This window comes from Canis lupus, chromosome 14, assembly GCF_011100685.1.
Source record: "Canis lupus familiaris isolate Mischka breed German Shepherd chromosome 14, alternate assembly UU_Cfam_GSD_1.0, whole genome shotgun sequence".
Lineage (NCBI taxonomy): Eukaryota > Metazoa > Chordata > Mammalia > Carnivora > Canidae > Canis > Canis lupus.
This window is the reverse complement of record NC_049235.1, coordinates 50,845,889-50,868,046: the sequence shown is the minus strand read 5'-3', so window position 1 is coordinate 50,868,046 and position 22,158 is coordinate 50,845,889. Positions and strand designations below refer to the sequence as shown.

At 39.5% G+C, this 22,158-nt stretch overlaps 1 protein-coding gene across 5 annotated transcripts in view; it reads left to right on the top strand.

Moving 5' to 3' along the window:
* IMMP2L (inner mitochondrial membrane peptidase subunit 2) overlaps nt 1–22,158 on the top strand; it is an 848,583-nt gene that overhangs the window by 585,618 nt on the left and 240,807 nt on the right. The gene's annotated exons all lie outside the window — the stretch shown is intronic.

Here is a 22,158-nt window from a genome sequence, read left to right as displayed (position 1 = left end):
CATCGTGTTCTCTCCAGGTAGTGCCTGGACTACAATGACCAGGGTGCTTCAGGTGGGAAACCCACTGGCTTAGCTTAATTAGGGAAAATGTTCTGCAGCTGGTTGCCTAGCAGGATGCTCTGATCTGACTCCATCCTTGTCAACATCTCCTCGCTGCTCTCCAAAATATAGTGGTCAGTTTCTAACTTGAATGCTTTCCACTAAGTTGGTTTTCTCCCTTCTTGGGCTGGCTTTGGGGACTCTACTCCCCAATTCTGCCGTGAGCCCCCTTACCTCCCCCAGGGCAGACAGATCATGTGAAGTGCTCTTGTGCAGTCTGCTGTTTCCTAGCATGAAGCACATCACTCCGGGGGCCAGCTAGCGTATTAGTCTATTATCCCTCTTCGCTGCTGGCTTAATCATGTTTCTTAGTAGTATAACTTTTTGAAGTTGTGACCTCCAAGTAAAAATATAGAAAAATGCTGACTTTTGTACATTCCTTTGAACTAAATATTGATTTTTATTTTTTTCCTCTGCTCACAGTAATATAAGTCTGTCAAATATTTGGAAAAGGCATATAAGTATAATTATCTTAGTAGGAAGCTAAAAAGATTGTCTTAAAATACCTTTTTAACTAAGCTTAAGAAGCATGCCAGAAAGACTTAAGAATATTTCAACCTGAATAATTACTTAATAATTAAGGAACAGATAGCTCTTCTATTTTTGTGCAGTTTTAGTTAACCTTGCTTAAACTTAACATTGACCACTGTTCCTCTTTTAAAATGTTTGGAGAAACAATTTCATGTGGGGAGCAGGTGTGTTTAAGGTATTAAGTTAGTTGTGGATGCTATTAAATTTCTGTAACTTTTTTTTTTGTATGAAAGCTGCTTTTAGGTATCTAAGGGCAATGGGGTAGCGCAATATAGTAGAAGGAACGTTACACTTGGAGTAAGATGATAGATTCAATTCTAGCTGTTCCTTAAAAGCTTTGTGGCCTTGGAAAAGTCATTGACCTCTCTGATTTGGAAAAAAAGAAAAAAAAAAAAAACAAGACAACTCTCTATTATCAGGGTTATTTTGAAGACCAAATATCTCCCAATTCTTTGTAATTTTTAACACACTACTAAAATGTATTGTTTAATGTATACATTTAAATACATCTAATATATTTAGTGTATTATTAACTGATTTTCTATTTGGCTTTCCCAGATCTTAACAGAGTGCCTTGGCCACTTTAGATTATCATTTTTTTGTTGTTGTTAAAAAAATTTAATTATACCATTCAATCAAGGTATAGTTCCATATTTTGTAAATTCTGAAGCTTGGAAAAAAAACACTTTTACAATGTTCCATGCAAGTACTCAAATGCTAGCTACTGTATCTTTGATATCTTGAACTGGTTCCTCAGGCACAGTTACCTGATGTTTATAGCAGGGGTCAATATGCTTTTTTTTGTAAACAGTCAGATAGTAAATAATTTTGGCTTTGCAGGCTATACTGTCTCTGACAGAACGACTCAATCCTGATGCTGTAGCATAAAAGCAACTATAAATGACATATAAAGTGAGTGTTCCAATAAAACGTTAATTACAAAACGGATCCTGGACTAGATTTGGCCCCTCGGCCCTCGTTTGCTAATCCTGGTCTATATTATCACTTTTGGGACGCCTGAGTGGCTCAGCGGTTGAGCATCTGCCTTCAGCCCAGGGTGTGATCCTGGGGTCCTGGGATCGAGTCCTGTGTCGGGCTCCCTGCAGGGGGCCTGCTTCTCCCTCTGCCTGTGTCTCTTGTGAATAAATAAATAAAAATCTTTAAAAAATAGAATATATTATCTACTCTCATTCCTTTAACCTTAGAAATAAATAGAAAATACTAAACTTTTTTCTAGTCCTGGCCAGCAGTTTAAATAGTAGGGAAGAATTCGGCTAAGAGCCATGGGTTCTTTGGTTATATGTTGGTTGAGACGGAGTAGCTCTGCTACTCGAGGTGAGATTTTTTGCTGCACAGATACACCTGGACAGTGAAGATATTTGTCTTGAGCTGGATGGGGAAGAGCTATTATACGTTAAGAACGCTGCAGAGTGTCTTCACTGGTGAGCAGCCACAATGCTCATAAAAGAGTAGAATAAATTTCATTGCCCAAATAGTTTCTTCCTAATACAAAAGGAATAGCCCTGCAGATGGGAAAATTCTGTATCAGAATACTACCCCAGGCTATTTAAGCTCTTCTTATAAGCCCAGCATTAGAACTCCAATTATCTTCTGGCTGTTATTTGAGCTCAATCTTGCCCGTACTGGACTAAACTGATAGTGCCATGCAGAAGGAGCTAATAATCTAGGCAATCTTCTTTTTTTTTTTTTTATTAAGTAATTTATTCGGATAGCCCAGTGGCTCAGCGGTTTAGCGCGACCTTCAGCACTGGGGCCTGATCCTGGAGTCCTGGGATCGACTCCCACATTGGGCTCCCTGCATGGAGCCTGCTTCTCCCTCTGCCTGTGTCTCTGCCCCTCTCTCTCTCTCTCTCTCTCTCTCTTTCTGTGTCTCTCATGAATAAATAATAAAATCTTTTTTAAAAAAATAATTTATTTTAGTTCCTCAGTTTATTCATTGTGTTAAGGAAAATGTTCAAATGTTATCTAATTTATTATGAGGGGTACCTTTATACATTATAGCATCTCAGTTAGGCACAGGCAGTAATCATTCCCATATTTAAAATGTCAATTGGGAAACTAAAGTCTATGTTTGCAGTTTTAATAAAATTGGAAAATGTTCGTTGACAGAAATGTTAATCATAAATTGTTCATTTAGAAGAGGAGTGCCTCCCTAGTTTTTCTTTTTTTTTTTCTCCCAAGAATCTGAATGGTTCACACTAGCAGAACTAATAAGACTTTGAAATTGATCATCCTCAACTCAAAGGAGAATCTGAGTGAAAATAATTAATTTTTTTTTTCATTATTAAGGGAGCTGACAGTTGTTGATCTTTCCTTTCAGAAGAGTCGATTACGTGATGAAAGTTGTATATCTGGGGTATGATGAATAGCAAGTCATTAACTTTGGGCTTCTGCGACTGGACACTTGGGAACTAAGGAGATTTTCTACTTTGCTTATTACAAAAATAAATTCTACTCCCTGCCCATTATGCGATACCTGGTTTTAATATGCAGCCCAGAGCAGGCAGTGATAAACGCTGTATCCCACACTGCTACACCTCAAGGTGTTTTGATGCTTCCAAGGAACATTTCTGCAGTTTGGATTCCAATTTTACATATATCAAAAAGTAAATGACTATTTAATCTGTGACTATAACATGAAGAGGAGCAAGTAATACATACTGGAATGGAGTTTAGTAGGACGGAAAGCCAACCTGAAAGATTTTCTATTTGAGATGAAAGTATAATAAGCAGTAAGCTTTACAAGAGCAAGGCGTATGATAATAGAAGGGGAAATGAATGAACAGATTAGAATTTGGTATGTGTATGGAAAAGTAAGGTGACCTTAAATGGATTTCTGGGGCCGACTTTGGGGGATTATGTAAATCAAGCCTGAACTCTAAGTCTCATATGACTATCATTAAAATCAAGAGAATGCTTACTGCCTGATGGAAATTGAAGTGACTCCTAACTTTATGCATCTGAGCTCTAGTATTCTCAAATGACTTTTAAAAAATAATGATTTGTTAAAATTAAAACTTACAACTTCCTTGCCAATGAAGTGAAGGAAATCAAGAGGATATGCATATGCAACTTATCTGAAAGTTTCACTTTTCATATTTCTGGCAATGTATGAATATTGCACTGTGTATTGAGCCAGTGATGAATACTAACAATCATTTTCCGTCGGTGCTAATATAAAAGGTGAAGCAATGTTTCTCACTGTTGTATAATTTTCATTGTTTATAAGGATGAGTATTTTATGCATTTATTGGTCTTTTACTTCCTTTTCTAAGAACTATTTCAGAATTGCCCATTTTTAAATGGTATTCAGGGATCCCTGGGTGGCGCAGCGGTTTGGCGCCTGCCTTTGGCCCAGGGCGTGATCCTGGAGACCCGGGATCGAATCCCACGTCGGGCTCCCGGTGCATGGAGCCTGCTTCTCCCTCTGCCTGTGTCTCTGCCTCTCTCTCTCTCACTGTGTGCTTATCATAAAAAAAAAAAAAAAAATGGTATTCAGTTTTCTTCTGTTTGTATTTATTATCTTTTTTCCTGAAGGGGGAAGAGAGAGTGTGTGTGTCTGTGTGTGTGCACGGGGAGTACCAGGGGGGAGAGAGGTTAAAGGGTGATGGAGAGAGAGGGTCTTAAGCAGGCTCCACGCCCAGTGCAGAGCCAAAGGCAGGGCTCCATCTCACCACCCTGAGATCATGACCTAGGCCAAAATCAAGAATCGGTCTCTTAAGTGGATGAACTACCCAGGTGTATGTTAATTCCTTGTCATATTTAGATCAAATATATTTCCAATTTATGATTTGCCTTTTAGCTTTAGTCATTCTCATAGGTTACTTAAGGAAATTAGGTCTTTTTTTTTTTTTAAGCCATTTAATTTTAGTTTTGGTGATTAAAGCTCCATGAAGTAGAACTTTAGAAATTGAATTCTTTGACATAACTTGTATGCGTTTATCTGCTGAGTTAATGCTATTAGTGTGTTAATGCTAATCTATGAGTTTTACAAATAAAGAGAAATGAGACTTCACTAAAAGTTTGTAATGTGTTTCTCTCAATATTGCAAAGTTACAAATATCTAGTAATACTTTATTGTAGAAGACCATACATATTTATATACATTCACATATATGTATGTATGTTCTATAGGCAACATATCTACCATATGGAGGGTGGCATTGTTCTAGCAGAATGTCTCTCAAAGTGTGATCTCCAGACTATAGCATCAACCACACCAAGGAACTTGTTAAAAATGCAAATTCTTGATTCCCCGCTTCCCCGTAATGAATCAGAAACTCTGAGGCCGGAGCCAGAAATCTATGTTTTAATAAGCCCTGAAGGTGACTGGTGCATGCTGAAATTTGAGGAAATGTTGCAATATTAGGTCTGTCACCAGTTATCTGTTCTTACTTGAGTAGTTTACCCTGTTTAGATTTTGGTCTACTCAGGTATGAAATGATGTTTTCTTCAAGTTGGCTCTAATGCCACCCTGGGTAAGTTTAAACTTCCAGTGCTGGGATTTGGGTTGGGAATTTTGGAAGTGGAAAAAACAGTAGTGTCATGACCCCTTGTTCCCTTTGCAGCTTTAACGAGGTGTCAGATCCTGACCACCAAACCATGATAATCTTTTTCTAAGGAGCTGGCCCTTACTTTCCTCATAATCTCTGACCTCCCTGTTATGTCATGCTTTTAGGAAAATGGAAAGCATCTCACAAATTTAAGGACTTCTGGACTAAGTGATTTGGGACATGTTTTTCAGCTCTTAAATTCTATGATATTTATTCTATAGAAAAGAGGGAGGCAGTCAGTACACAAATTTTTGTAGGATTAGTACCAGGGAGGATTATTTTCCCATTCCAGAGTAGAGAGGTGGATCCCATTCCTGGCTCATTCCCCAGGGCTGCTGCTTTACCATGAGACGTGGGTCTCGGAAGTCTCCCCAGAGGAGAGAGCTTGAGAGACGAGCCTGGGAGGACTTGCTCTAATAGTGTCAGGGAAGATGGGCTACTCGGCCTTCATGATTTCCTCCCTGGATTACCGTGTCTGTCTCCTAACTGATTTCCCTTTCATTCCCTTGCCAGTTCATCTTCCACACTCCCATGAGAATGATGTTTTTTAAAGTGTTAATCCTAAAAAAAAATAAAGTGTTAATCCTTTATGCGTTCCACGAACCCGGTTTATAAAGGTCCCCCCTGGTCCACCCCTGTGTCTCTCAAGCTGCAGTCTCCCCCTGTGTTCTAGCCAGGGGGAGTGATAGTTTGTAGTTTCTCGGCAGTTCCGCATCTTCTCACATACATTTGCCTTTATAGGAAGCACCCTCACTTTTTTTTTGTCCAGTTCCTTTGTTTTGCTTTTGCCTTGCTAACTCCCACTCAACAATTGCATTTCTAGGAATTTATCTGGTACACAGACCTGCACGTGAGTGCAGAGGAGTGTGTACAAGGGAGTTACTTGCAGGGCTGTTTATAATAGCAAAAGATTGAACCCTAAATGGACATCCGTACAGGTAAGGACATTGTGATGCGTTCATAAAATAGAGACTCAGGACGATCAACAAAAAAGGATAGACCTATACGGTACACACATAGATGTGTACGTAGTACACGTAGTTTCCGTACATGGGTAAACTCTCCGATCCTGATATCAGATCCTGAACACCACTTCCACCCCTGTCATTTTTCTAGGCATTCATACTCAGTTTCTCTAAATTGCTCAGTAATTACTAGTAATGTGTAACTTCCACTTTTAGAGAAGAGAACTGGAAGGCTTGAGGGGGCAGGAGTGTGAGGGGAATTTTACAGTATATCCTTTAATACTGTTGGATTGTGTCTTTAACATTTCTCTCTCTCTCTCTGTCTCTCTGTCTCATACAGACACACATACAAACACATATTATGTGTAGAGATATATGCACACTTATGTGTAGATGTGTGTGTAAGCCAAAGATTCCATTCTGGCATCTCTTTTTAAAACCTTCCATGGTTGGGATTACATCCCTTTTGTGCTCCTATTGAATACTAGCTTCCTCTTTCATAACATTTACCACTCACGGTGGGCGGTTTTTCGCTTTCATCTCCTTCCCCTACCCACTCTTCCTACACCCATGTGCCCGTGTGGGCGCACGTGTGTGTGCGTGCACATGTGCTCTCTCTTTCTCTCTCTTTCTCTCTCACACACAGTGCTACAGCTATATTCTTACAGTTTAAAAACTGCTTTCATACTTCTCTATCCGTGCTCATGTTTCATCCTGTGCATGGCAGATGCTTCACCCTCCCCCACCCATCTAGCAGAATCCTGCAGCCTTACGCTGACAGAAATGATTGTCCTCTTCTCTGTTTCCAAAGTACTGTATTGATCCTACAGGTATAAAATGCACCTAATTGTATTAGAGCCAGTCGTACATGCATCTTTCTGCTGGTGTCCAATTTGAATCAAGGGCAGTGACTCACTTCTGGGGCTTGGCATCTAGCACAGTCCCATCTTACAAAATTTAGCATATTGAGGGTGTGCCTAATAAGTATTTGTCAAATTAAATGACTGCAGAAAGCCCTGTGCAGTATTTATAAAACATCAATCCTGAATATCACTCTGTGAAATGATTCTGTTTATTCTGGAAATATTTCAGCTTAGTCCAATTAGTATCAGTCCCAACTCCTTATCTTTAAAAATGTAAACTCTCTAATTTGCTGAACGTTTTCAATGTTGCTGAAGGTTAAGGAAAGCAAGCGCTAAAGAACATGAGTCTCAGCCATCTGTCTTTCTTTGCTCTCTCCAGCAGCATAAATGCTGTAGGGATTGTTCCCGCAAAGCAAAGGGGATGAGAATATGCTTGTTTCTTATTGAGACGGCTTAAATGGGTGCTCTGTCAGTCAGTCTAGACTTATTCCGTGATAACAAAGGACCCCCAAATCTCAGTGGTTTATTGTAGTAGAGGCTTTCTTCTCACTCTATTATAGGTTTACCATAGGCTGCCTGAAACACTGTTCCATGTTTTATTCCCTTAGGGGTTCAAGATGACAGGTTTTAATAGTCATAGGGGAGATGGAAGAGGAAGCATGATAGAACCATGAGATGGAATTTGAGGCTTCTATTTCTACTCCTGTGTCCTTGGCCAAAACCAGTCACATGGCACCACCTGCTATCAATATGGTGGGTCTGTACAACTCTCCCTCAGGGATGGGAGGCAAACAGGTTGAACAATAGTGTGCTCTACTGAAGCCTCTTTCAGAGTTCTTCTCTTGAAAGTAAGTTGGTTTTGTTCTTGCATCAGTGTGCTTATTTCACACACATTAATTGAATGTGTACCACAAATGGAGTGCAGTGTTGGGAGGGGCGATGACGTTAAGTCAGAGACTCTTTGCAAGGACCTAACAACCAGAAGGGCATAAAAATACCTCCCTGCACAGTGGGCAGGTGGGTGCTGGTGGAGAGAGCACCTGGAGGAGAGATAGTTAGGATTGGCATAAGCATGAAATCATATGCATTAGCTATTGATATTGGAATTAATTCCATATTGTTACTATACCTTTCAAGGTTTCATCACATCCATTTGCTCTTCAATTATTTTCATCATTTCAGAAATATTATGTTGTGTGTATGTCAATGTATGTTATATATACACATATATGTACTTGTAGATATTTATTTAATAAATAATTTAATGTTGATGATGAAGTGGTAACACTGATCAAAATATCTGGTGTTACCTCATTCGTCGTACTCCTTGGGTATTGGATGTATATGGTAGCATCTAAAACCCGCAAAGTATTGTATTTTTAAGTATTCTGTTTATTTTTCTATTTACTTATTTGTTTTATGTACCTATCTTTTTTATTTTTTTTTGAGAATAAAAATCTGTTCATGCCCCATGTGGCCTTGGATTTCCTAGCTTAGAAATTACTATTCTGTCTACAAACTGAATACGTAGTGCTGATGCCTAAGCTGCGAGAGTTTTTCTGTTGGTAGATTATTCCTTGTCCATTGCCTATTAAATATATATTCAGAAGGATCATACTTTAAGAACGGATTAAGTATTTCAAGGGAGAAAAACCATTCTGCTGTTTCTAAAGCATACACAGCTGTTAAACTTTAATTAAACAGGTTTGTAAGAAAGGGGACTGGAGACCGAGTTCATAAAACCAGACAGATATGCTTTGTAAATGAAGAAGAAAGTTAATTAAGCCAAGCATAGCAGCTTAATATTAATTTTTAAAATGCTTCCAGTGTATTTGTTGTAAATCTTGACACTGCTATTGCATATTTCCTAATGAGTTATTCTACAATTTAAGTTCAGCATTTGGATGTCAAAGATTCCTAGTCAGTTGGAAAATTGTAAGATCTTCCCACGTTGTGTTAATATTCATTGCAAGAAACTTAACTCTTGAATGAAATGCAACCCATCGATGAAAATAAATGGTGAATTTATACTTTGCAAATAGAATTTGTTATATAAGCCGCGAAAATAATCCAGAGCAACCCACTGGTTTTTAAAAACTTATTAAATTACCAGCAGATTCTGAACATCACAATGAGACTGATAAAACAGATTTAATATTCAGTTGTGGTGTTTTTGAGCTTATCCTTAAGTCTTTTAACCAAGTTACAATTTTTTTTTTTTAAATTACTAAAGGAGAGCTATGCTGTTTTAACAAAAACTTGAGCTCAACAGTACACCCATAATTCTGTGAAGGAGAAGGAACAAAAAAGCCTAATGAATTAGAATTTGTTACCATACTGTCAGACCCTAAGAAACTTGCAGATGCATTCAGTTATTGAATTGCATTCATGATTTTCCTTTGTGTTTTATTATGCATTGAATCTGTGAAGGAACACTCTTAAGATTTAGATTTCACCTTCTCAATAGGGAAGGCATGCAGGAAAAACTTTAAAAGCATAAAGGTGTTTAAATTAAGCCTGCTGGGTATGAATGCAGTAAATAAACCAAATTGTGATTTATTTAAATTATTCACAGGTTCAAACCTCTTGTTTCCCATGCAACAGTGTGTCCTGCTTTATTCTCTAAATAGAAGTACGAACTGTAAATTCAACATTGACTATATTCTTAAGTGCATTAATGTAATTATAAGAATTTCAAAGTATTACTTCATCCCAACTGAACAAATCTCTTTTTTGCTTGTGTTAAGCAAAAGGTTTATAAGGCACTGTTTATTCAAAAGACCACCAAAGAATAAGAAAGATGTTTGAGATCCTCAGTAAGTTTTTCTAGACAGTCACAATAGCTGCAAATAAATGAAGATTTAAAAAGGAATTATGCTAAGCAAGGTAGCTTGTAAGGCAAGTCGTCTTGTGGTGCTTCAGTTGATATACCGTGTAGCTATAATACTGTCATCAACAGAATATCCCTGAAAATGGGATGTTTCTCCCAGTAGGTTGCTGGGTAAAATGAAATGTTTTACTTATGCTGGAGATGAGAAATGCACAAACCACTACTTTGAGAGATGCATTCAACCTAAAAGGGTGGTGTTACTTTAGGTTCTGCTTTCCATTTTAAAGGCAGTATTACCACTGATTATGCTGAACATAACTCTCCAGAGTAGCGATTTCCTCTGTCAAGCTGGACGAGTGTCAACAGCGATGATGGGTCCCCAAAGCATCTTATCAGACCAGCTTCCTTCATGCAGCACACTGTCAGCCTGTGATGTGGTAATTATTAAAACACCACTCAGAAGTGTATTAGTCATAAAGACTTTCTAAATTCTTTCATTTTTCCCCTTAAGCCATCTAGTAATTGAAACATAATCTTGCACTTTTTCTTTCTCACGACACCTGAGGCATCTCCAGATCCGTAAGTTGTTCCAAGAGGTCAGTCTCCTTTAGAAGAGGCCTACTGAGTGGGCCAGCGCATCTAAGGATATTTGTTGTTTTCGTTCAGTTACTAGTTTACTAAAAGACGGGAATATACGTTTGCATCTGTGCGTCTGAACTTCGGAGATGGAGTTCAGTTCATTCATGTCATCGATAAGGACTCTGAGGCCTGAGAAGTTATGTGACTCGCCCAAGCTTCCACAGCTAGCTGCTAATGAACTAGAACTCGTAGTCTGGCCTGATCAGATGTTACTCATTGGAAATCTAAATTTCACTGCCGCTGTCCTTTGTTTCGTTGGGTGGGTGGATAAGTGGTTGGGTCTTATTTCTGAGATTCTCTAACTGTATGATTTCTAATGAATAACCACAAGCTGTGCATATCTGAAATTTTACTTCTACTTGTCTGTGTTATTACATTTAAATATTTATTTTTATCTTTTTTAAGGGTTACCTGGATATGAAATTTCTGAAATTAGATCTTTATTTCCAGATGTGGGGAATTTAAGGTTAATGGTGGGCCTTAGTGCTACTGTTTTGTCCGTGTGAGTTTATAATGTCAAGATCTGTTTCACCTTGCAACAAGATTCAGCACAGGGTTCCCCTCTGTTTTGTGTCTGTGTTGAAACTCCTAGTGGTCTTTTCTGTGTAAGATCTCTTTTGCTGCACTTGTGCTTTGGTGTGTCACATGGTAACTTTTTCTAACAGCCTACTGGATCCTTCTATTGTTGGTATAATGAGTACAGTGAGATGCCTGCATTTTACTTAAAGTTAACTACTGAGCTGTTGCCCTAAAGCCTGATTATATGGCTGCTTAATGTGGGTGTGCTTTTTTATTTATTTATTTATTATTTATTTTTATTTTTATTTATTTATTTTTTTAAAGATTTCACCCATTTACTCATGAGAGACACACAGAGGGAAAGAGGCAGGGACGCAGGCAGAGGGAGAAGCAGACTCCATGCAGGGAGCCCGACGTGGGACTGGATCCTGGGTTTCCAGGATCACGCCCTAGGCCGTAGGGGGCGCTAAACCGCTGAGCCACCCAGGCTGCCCTAGGTGTGCTTTTTTAGGGGTAGATGTATTTGTCTTCCCTTAAAATAGGAGCAAAGTGGAAGTTCTTTGGTTTACTTTTTAGGAGGAAGGATTCAAGAAGTGGAGGTTTGATCACTGCTTTATAGTGTTGTCAGCACTACTTTCCAGGTAGCCCAGAAATCATTAAGTCTTCGGGCCCTTTGTCCCACAGCGCAAGGAGTCTCAGCACATACATACATTATTTTCAGACCCTTTTGCTCTAGCTTTATGATTTTTGGAACCAACTGCCTCTGCTTTCTGCAATTGTGCATTAGGTCCGTGGTTTTTTAAACCTAGCCAAACAGGGAAGATCTTGGGACACCTTTTAAAACACAGATTCCTAGAAGTCACTTCAAATCAACTGACTTGGAAACAACTAGGAATGGAGCCCAGGAATCTGTCATTCTTAAAAGCTTGCCTGGGACACTTAAGAAAACAATGGCTGGGTTCCCTGCCAGGCCAATTAAATCTGAATTGATGGAGGTAATGCCCTAGAATCCAGCACTAAAGAAGCTCCCTAGGTGACTTTCATGTGGAACCAGGGTTGAAAACCACCTCTCTAAACTTTCCTCCATCCCTTGGATTCAGCATCTTTCCTTCAGGGTAAGGTAAGCTTCGCTCTCTGCCTGTCATTTGTATGTTTATGAGGGAAGTGGTGAGGTGATCTCCGTGCTGTCAGCTGCAGAATCTGAACTATTGGAAGCTTAACTTTTAGTGGTCTATCTAGACTTCCCGATAGTTTTAAGGAAAGTGATTTGCATAGAAAATAATCTAGCATTCTGGCCTCTGCTTTATCTCACTCGCTGCCAACTCATCTTCTAGGAGGAACTGAACATTATATTTTAAGGATAGTCCTCCTCTTAGGTGACCATTAGGAAAAAAATCCATTTTCGTTTTCATCAAGACTCTATCAATGTTTACTTTATCCAAATGTTTAAGCCTCAATTGGCACATATACAGGAACTAGTTTTAAAGGGACTATTTGGATATTTTTCTTGTTCTATTTATAGAAAAGTATTTATTAGAGGCGTATTTTTAGTAAGAATATGTGATTCCTGTCTTATGGTTTCCAAGTCCATTTGGCTCAGAAAATGCCATCACATAGTATGTATCCTTATTCCTTTGCAGTAAACTTTTTATTTTGAAATGTCTGCCCTACCTGGCTATACAATTCCTCAGCCAGGAGGCATTGTGGGCCCATTGTTTTATACCCCCTCCAGCACCTAGCATGACGCTGACCACACATCAGTGAGTTAGTTGGCAGGCCATAAATGTGTGTTGAATCATGTGTTGATAACCTGGACTGCATTGTAAAGAGGATAGATCCTCCTCAGTTGTTTTGCCATCTACCTAATAGATGATAACACTGAAGCTGGGGGATCAGGAGCCAGGAGGAGCTGAAACAATGTGCAAAAGCCAAGGGGACAGACCAGGGAGTGAGGACAGACCAGGGAATGTGAGGAGCAGGAAGGGGAGAGGGAGAAAGGGGCTACTCAGGGGACAAGAGGCCACTCAGTAGACTCCCAAGTTCTCCAACGAGCCTCTAAATTCAAATGCTTCGTGTCTGCGGCTTTCTTGTAGAAGCCAGCAGGGGCTCTGAATGAATTTTTGTGGGCACAGGTGAAACTTAGACAAGATTCACCAGTGGAGGGTCCGGAGACTGAGGTTCTGTGACAGCATAAAAAGTCCCTTCTCTCTTCTACTGGGACATGGGATAAAGTACAAAGTGGCTTTTGTACTTCCGCAAATGACAGACTAGTAGTATGAGCCCAGCTGCACTGGCTTTGTAAAGTCAACGTCTTCTTGTTCTCACCCCCCAGTTGTAGGAGATGAAACCAAATGATACTGCCATCTTGTCAGCCGAATATGGTCCAGTTTGAGCAGTTGCATAACACCTGGGCTAGAAGGACTAGAATCATTCCACAGAGACTCTTGCCATTATGTCTCAGAGCTGTAAGTCACTTCTAGAATTTAGAGTGCTCTGAACCTATCCTCAAATGTGGAAAGTCTTGGTACTGGAGTCTTGAACTGCGTGTCTCCTCACACCACTGCTGTAGACTAGGTGAACATGAGCCCACTCATGCTCCACTCCTCTTTCTTCCTCCTCCTCCTCTTCTTCTTTTTTCTTTTTTTTTCTTCTTCTTCTTATTTTTCTTCTTCTTCTTCTTTTTCTTCTTCTCCTTCTTCTCCCCGTCCTCCTCCTTCTTTTCCTCCTTCTCCTCCTCTCCCTCCTCCTCCTCCTTCTTCTCTCCTCCTCCTCCTAGATAGCATGCATATGGAAGGAGAGGCAATGGTAGGAGCAGAGGGAGCAGGCTGCTGCCCAGCCTAGAGCTGCATGTGGAACTCGAACTCGGGGCCCTGGGATCATGACTTGAGCAAAACCAACAGTCAGACACTTAACTGATTGAGCCCCCCAGGTGCCCTGGTCCACTCTTCTTAATAACATTTACATCCTGAGAGGGGACCTTTATCAAAAATGCTACTTCTTACTGTTTTTGCTGTTTGTGCTTATTTTCATTATTTATTAGGAACAGAAATCTGAAGAAAAAGAGAACATGTACTTTCTCTTTATAGAAAAAGAACCAGGGGCCAGGGAGAGCCCTATAAGTAGTTAAAGCCCAAAGGCCTTATCCATGGAATGAGATTTGAAGAAAGATTAAAGGACGCCTGGGTGGCTCAGCAGTTAAGCCTTTCAGCCCAGGGTGTGATCCTGGAGTCCCGGGATTGGGTTCCACACTGGGCTCCCTGCATGGAGCCTGCTTCTCCTTCTGCCTGTGTCTCTGTCTTCTCTCTGTGTGTGTGTGTGTCTGTCATGAATAAATAAATAAAGTCTTTAAAAAAAAACTATGAAGAAAGACTGAAAACATCTCCTGAACCCAAAGTCCTAGAGCCTGAAACTTTTGCATCAGAGTGGACAAGTATAGAGCAAGGCTGACAACCCTAAAAATCGTTAGGCGTCCTGTTTTTTTAAAAGTACATACTTACTACAAAGAATCATATGATTTCTCACTTCTAATATCAAAGGAAAATTAATCCTCCATTATGTATCTATTGTATTCACAGAAAAGTGTCTGAAACTATGGAGAGAGGTAGGTGGGAGTTCCTTTAAAGGAGGTAGAAAGTCTGCAAAGACAAACGTCATAGTCTTAACTACTTCCTCCCTTGGGTTTTGTACTTTGAGCGTTTCTAGATATTTCATCTCTGTTCTGCGAGGTGTGAGCCAGAGACCTCAGTGTTTGATGAGTGCCCCATTACCGCCCCACCAGCCTGTGGGCATCTGGCCATACTATTGGAGTTGAGTGCAGCTACATCTTCACCAGGCCCTTCTGCCAAGTCTATTTCTCTATGTAGCGTGCTATGAAAATGAAGGAGCGCTGCTTTCAAGTGTGCTGAATACTTAACTATACATGATAAAGTTAATATAGCTGTCGTTTCCACACACTTCTTGTTTGTGATTATGTTTCAAGTAAGCACAGTAACAGCAATCTTAAAAACCCTGTGGCAAAACTGAAGAGAGTTAGAGCTCTTCCCTGATGTAATATTATGAAATAACATTTTCGCAGGTTCTCCTTATTACTGAGGGCATGTGTAGTACTATATCATGCTAGAAAATTCTATTGCATTCTCCAGCAAGGCAACATGGAGTTTTTTATGCTATTCTTTCAATTATCTCTTTTATCCTCACATTATAATTCTGAGGTTAGATTCCCATAGAGGGAAATCACAGTTTTGAAAGTGTATGTATAAGGGAGATGTAGGTGATATGCCCTCGTTTCTTTGCGAAGGCAAAAATATCAAATATTTTCTCTTATATCATCTGAGAAAGTAAAAACCATATTTCACACGCTCCAAAGTAAATTCTTACCTAGCATTTCACAAGGGGCTTAAGCACATAAGACTATTCATGTGATTCATTCATCCATTCATTCCAGAAATAGTTATCAAGACTTGCTATGTAACCGGTGTTGTTCTAGACAATGTGAATAAATTAGAATTCCTACTCCCCTGAGTCTATATGAACTGTGGTTTAAGCAGGTAGGGGCCAGAAACAGGACACAAAGACAATGCACAAGCAAATAAATAAATGACAATGGTAGGATCTATGAAGAAAATAGAAGATGTAGTGACATCCATTGACTGGATTCAGTGGAGTAACCATGTTTGACGGTTTAGGTAGTCAGAGTAGATGGCCCAGACTGAGCAACTGGAGTACTGTGAAGATACGGAGTTGATTTAAGGGAGAAGTAAAGGTAAGACTTTAAAGGGTTAATGAGCTAGCACATATGACAAAAAGAAAGAATGGTCCTTTTGTAGGCTATGAAGTGGACAAGAGTAGAAGATGAACCCAGAGAAAGAGGTAGGGGAAGGCCATGTAAAGCCAGGGAGCCATGGCAGAGCTTGGACTTTAGTTCAGTGAGATAAGAAGCCTCTAGAGTGTTTGAAGTAAGAGAAGGATGTGGTCTGATTGATATGTGTAATGATCATGAGGCTGGTATGTGTAAGGCTATGACAGGAAGAGACAAGAATAGAAGCAAGAAGCTAAGTAGCAGAGGTGGGGGCTTTACTAATCCAGACAAGAGGTGATGGTGATTTCAACCAGGGAAATAGAGCGGAAATGGAAAGGAGCTGTAGTAGATGGAGTTGGCATGTGTTTTAAAGATAGAGTCAAAAGATTTGCTGAGGATTAGATATAGGGGCTGAGGGAAAAGGGAAGAATGGAAGATGTCCCCTTGCATGGGTTTTGGTTTGAACTATTTGGTCCATGGTAGGAATGTTCACTGAGAAGAGATATGCAAGAGAGAATAAGTTAGATGGGAATATAGGTCAATAGGAATGAGGTAAAAATGACCTGAACACTGTACTCAATTAAGAAGGATTACTTTTGGGGCACTTGGGTGGCTCAGTTGGTTAAGCAGCTGCTTTTGTCTCAGGTCGTGATCCCAGGGTCCTGGGATCAGGCTCCACATCAGGCTTTCTACTCAGCAGGGAAGCTGCTTCTCTCTCTGCCCTGCTCATGTGTTCTCTCTCTCTCTCTCTCTCTCTCTCTCTCAAATAAATAAATAGAATTTATAAAAAAGAAAGAAGTGTTACTTTCTTTTATTCCTGCCAGTGGCATCCTTTTTTAGGGATTAGTAACATGCCTTCATTCCAGTATGTCTTAGGCCAGGAAAATTCCTGATCATCTCTCTTCTTTGTCCCCACAGAAACATTTGGAACATTCCTAGAACATAATAAGGAAGGAAAGTGTATCCCTTATGCATCCCCAATCTAGGACTCTCATCCTTTCATCTCATCAGGGGTTGCTCTACTTTCCATCTGCTTGCCTTTCTGAGCTCTACTTAAGTGTAGCATCCCACCACTTATCCCCCACCCCATCCTTCTTGGACCATTATCACTTTTCTCTTTGTTTATCCCCCTCTCCCCCAAAGAATTGCATTTCCATTTTTTAGATTTTAGGTAATTATATCCTTTAAAGGCCTAAAAGAGTATTTTGAGATCACACAATTTAGAATTCATTCAATCATTGTATATTGATCATTCTCATGGATAACACTGTGTTTGGCGCTAAAGAACAAATTTAACTTATATGAACATAGCTTTTGTTATTTATGAGTTTAGAGTATATTTGAAGATATAAAACACATTCATATGAAATAATAATACTAGATAATTAAGCTTTGTGGAAAACATAGGGCAGAGTTTACCATCCGGCCCCATATGATTGCTTACTCACTGGAGTATGATTATAGTGATATCATAGTAATTCTGATCTCCTATGACTTAAAAACTTTACTAGTAATGTAAATCATTAATGTGATGATTAAGTGCACTGAGTTTTATAGCACAGTTTAAGCCCTTTCTGTGCCACTTTGTGTGATTCTAGGCAAGTTTCTTAAGTCTTCCAAATCTCACCATCCTTGGAAAAAAAGTAATAATGGTATTGCTGCCTATATGGTTTTTGTGACAAATATTTGAAAAAACTGTCTGACATGTGGTAAAAAGTAACTCAGCTGTCCTCCTCCTTCCTATCATCATTATCATTTGCTGGCATGAGTGGTGTAAACATTGAGAGTTTTCAGGTACAGGCTGCCTGACGATAGGTCAATTCCTGGGGCAGGTGGATCTGGAGAAAAAGACGGTAACAGCAGGTCTAATGCTGCTCAAGACCATGCCACAAGGGAAGGAGGGTGATATCGGTGGAAAAAGATAAAAGAAACGAGCTACTAAAGGAAATGGGCTGGTGGAGGAGCTGGTCACCATCTTTCTAAATAATTGTACTGCAGAAGGAAAGGAAGTAAAAGTTTCAGCACAATAATGAAGTTTTATTGTTGTGCCGTCTTGAAGCACCTGTTAACTATGTATTGACATAACAGGGTTTCTGATTTATACAGCTTAGTCCTCACTATAATGCAATTATTAAGAGCCGTATACTCATTAGCTACAGAACTGATTACTTCTTCTGAGCTCAGACTAACTCTACCATCAAGACAACGATAGATTTGTCTCTTGACAGACTAGTATTTAATAGCACTTATCTTTCCCCATCTACCACCTCCTTTTATGGTCATTTTCTTGTTATTGGAGACTAGAAGAAATTCACAATTCAATCATTTTATGACATTTCTTTTTGTAAATGGCACCTTCTCTGTCACTTCTTGATCAGTGAAGAATCAGACAGTAAGTGACTCATTCCTGATTTGTTAATGCGAAACCTTTTGTTATTTAATCGTTTTGAGGCAGCATTGGGTAGTTATTTAGCTTTGCCGATTCCTCTAAGTCATGAGCCTGCTTAGGCAGAAGATGTTCAGTAGCTTGTTGAATTATGCAAAGTTAGGTTCAAAAAGTCAATCTTGATTTACAGCTGTTGCGTGAACAATTCAGTGCAGGCTCAGTGAAGCACATTATCTGCAAATAATACTCTGTACTTGTATAGAAGCAGCCTGAACAGAAAGAGACTTCATTCTATATGATTAATGCACAAGTGCTTTATAAACTGTGACATACTCTACTGAGATAAAGTAGAATTCACAGGCAACATTGATGTGAACATGGATGGACCTTTCCCAAGGATAATGAAGAGTTCCTCTTGACACCCAAGATTAAAGGGGACCTTACTCTCTCAAAAAGGGTAGATATCTTGGTATTACTTAATTCCATATACTGCTTTGCAGGTTTCCATGTATTATCGATTATGATGATGAGAGCAATTTCAGTAGTCATTAAAGCCTTTGGGCATCAAGTCCCTACCTCTGTAGAGATACAAGGAAGCATAAGATACAGTCTCCTTAAGAATTCCCAAGATTTTGTTCTCTTTCCACATTGACTCCCAACAGACGAATCACTTTGCCAAGTCAAAGGACTCTGCTGAGATGGGAGTGTGTGTGTGTGTGTATATATATATATATATATATATATACTCAAGCATCATTTTTGTTTCTCTTTTTTCTGGCTGGTAGTTGGCATATAGGGTAACTTTGCTTTTGCATCCCCCCCCCCGCCCCCACCCCGTGAGGGGACTCTTCTGCCTTTTCTTTTATAAGCAAAAGTATACAGACAGAGCTGGGATAGTGACTTCAGTAAGGTGACCCAAAATACGAATTATAATTTTGAAAGGGAATAGGAAACTGGCCAGGTGGGAATAGCAGGAGTCTGTGGCTAGGTCACTATGTATTGTGGCTTTGTATGGTACATATGTTTTGGAGCAAGACCCCAACCAGTAGCATAAAGTACATAAAAGAAACAGGTGCATGTTTACTGGGTTGTGCAGCCTGAAGTGTGCTGGGGGCAGGGCAGGCAAGGGAAGCTGAGGTAGAGGCTTAGGGACACGGATGTTACGCATATGCGATGATTGCAGACAGGTGGCAGGTAGAGGACAGGCAAGTACAGAAGAGTCAGCTAATATATCAGGAAGGATCCCAGTTGTCAGGTGATGCTTCTGCTCTGCACTCTTGGCCCTGGTGACCTCTGCCCCTGGTTTCTGCAGCTGGGAAGACCTGAGGGAGGGCCAGGTATTGCTGAGAGATATATAATCTCCCTATTGTCATTTTAGAATATTAAAATCTAGTGTAGTATCAGAAATTCTCAATGAGAATATCTTCAAAAGGCATATGCTAGGAGTGTTACTTACTCCATGAAAGTCTTTCTCTTTTTACTTAATGTTCCTCTTTTTGTGAGCATTTCGTATGGATTCCTTTTTGGTTCTTTATCTCTTGTGTGTCTCTGTGAGCTCCCAGGTGTCTCTTTCCTTCCCTGAATAGCAAACATTTTAATACCATTTCGTTTTCCCTTCTGTTTCTGTGTCTTTCTCTGTCAATTTCTGGTTTCTATTTACCTCTTTTTTAATTCTCTCTTCCTTAAGCAGATACAATACAAAGCTGAAATATATATATATATATATATATTATGTATTTATACATTGATTATATATTTATATTATATGCATAAAATGTGCATATAGATATACATACACAAACATATGTACATACATAGATGTTCTTATTACATTTTCTATGAGTTTTCATTTCCTGTTCTTAAATTGAAAAACAGAAGTGTTAGACACTTTATTTCCCTATTTTTAGAAAAACATTAAACATTAAAAAAATTAAACTAACATTGCTTTTGTCTTCAGTTGATGCTGTCCGTAGCTGTGGATCAGCTTTAGAAGTTCGGTTTTGTTTTTAGCAGAGACAAAGAAAAGATACTTTTCATTCAGTCTACTTCATTACTTCTGGTAGGTCATAGCAAATATATCATTTTAACCCATCTTATTTATTTATTAATGGTCCTATTCTAAAAGAATTCGAGGTAGTATAAAACAATAGACATAACAAAAGCGAGGAAACATATCAGGAGAAAGGGAGCATGAGGGTGGAAAAAGGAGATGCTGCAAAGTTGCCATAGGTTGTTTGTTGATTTGGTTAAGCTTCCTATAGGCCAGATGTGAGAATTGGACAAGGTCACTATCCCAACTATAGGATGGCAAGTAAGAAAGCCCCCCATGGGGCGCCTGGGTGGCTCAGTTGGTTAAACATCTGCCTTTGGCTCAGGTCATGATCCTAGGATCCTGGGATGGAGCCCTGCTTTGGGCCTGCTGCTCATCAGGGAGTCTGCTTATCCCTCTCTCTCTGCCTTTCTCCTCAGCTTGTACTCTCTCTCTCACTCGTTCACTCTCTCTCTCTCTCACATAAATAATAAAATCTTGAAAGAAAGAAAGAAAGAAAGAAAGAAAGAAAGAAAGAAAGAAAGAAAGAAAGAAAAAGAAGAAAGCGCTCCAAACTTAGAGACTTAAACCAGAGTATGGAGTTTTCTCTTGCTGCTGCAATGAAGTATCACAAGCTTAGTAACTTAAACAACCTTTATAATTAAAATTGTGGAGATCAGCAGTCCCACCTAGGTCTTAGGCTAAAATGGAGCTGAATTTCTTCAGCTCTAGGAGAGAATCTGTTTCTTTGCCTTTTACAGCTTCTGGGGGCTCTCCATATTATTTGGCTCATGGTCCCATTCCGACATCTTCAAAGCCAGTGATGTTGCATCTCTCTGGCCCTACTTTTTGCACTCCTCTCTCCTTCTGACTCTCTTCTCCTTCCTCCCTTTTTAGGGGCCTTTTGATAACTTTGGCCCACTTGGATAATCCAGGATAAACTCCCTATCCTGAGGTCAACTAATTAACAGGTTTCATTCCGTCTGCAAACTTAATTCCCCTTTGCCCTGTAGACTAACATATCCGTAGGCCTCAGGGGACAGGATATGGGCATCTTTGGGGAGCCATTATTATGCCTATCACATAAGAGTAACAACATTTATTCCGCTCATGAATCTGTAATTTGGGCAGAACTTAATGGGGACAGCTCATTTCTGTACCACCTGGCATCAGCCAGCTTGGCTGGAACTCTGGGACTAGAATCATTTGAAGTTTTTCCCACTCAAATATTTGGCAGTTGATGATAGGAAGATTCAAAAAGCTGACACTGGAACAGTTGGCATTCCTTGGGCATGTCTATGTCTGTATGGTTGTTCCATGTGGGTCTCCCTCGCACAGTGGCTCAGGAAGCTACATATCTTACATATGTTGGCTAAGGTCTCCAAGGCATGGTGGTGGTGGTGGTGGGCAGGGAATGGCTGAAAACTGTGTTGCCTTTCATTCCCTAGCTTCCCAAATCATGCAGCATCACTTCTATCACCTTCTTTTCGCTAGAACCAAGTCACAACAGCAACTCATAGTCAATGGAGGGGTATTAGATTGAAGAGTGTCAAAGAATTTGCAGACATGTTTTAAAACCACTATAGTCTCTTAAAAGATTTACTGTGTCCTCTAAACATCTTTTCTTGGGAATAACAAATACATATTTTACATAGGTCTCATAAAAGCACACTGGTGTGATGTAAAAGATGATGGCCTCACCAGTATCTATGCCTAAAAAAATGCATTAATAAAATTCATAGAGATGTTTATTATAGCATTTCTAGGTGCTAGCACCAAAGTACATTTCAGGAAAAAAAATTCTATAAATTGCTAAAGCTTTTATCTAAAGTGTACAGATCTCCAATGGACTAAAGAGAATCCAGGCAAAAATTTAAAGACTATAGAAGGGAAATTAATGGACTATGCATCCTTTCCTGATCCTT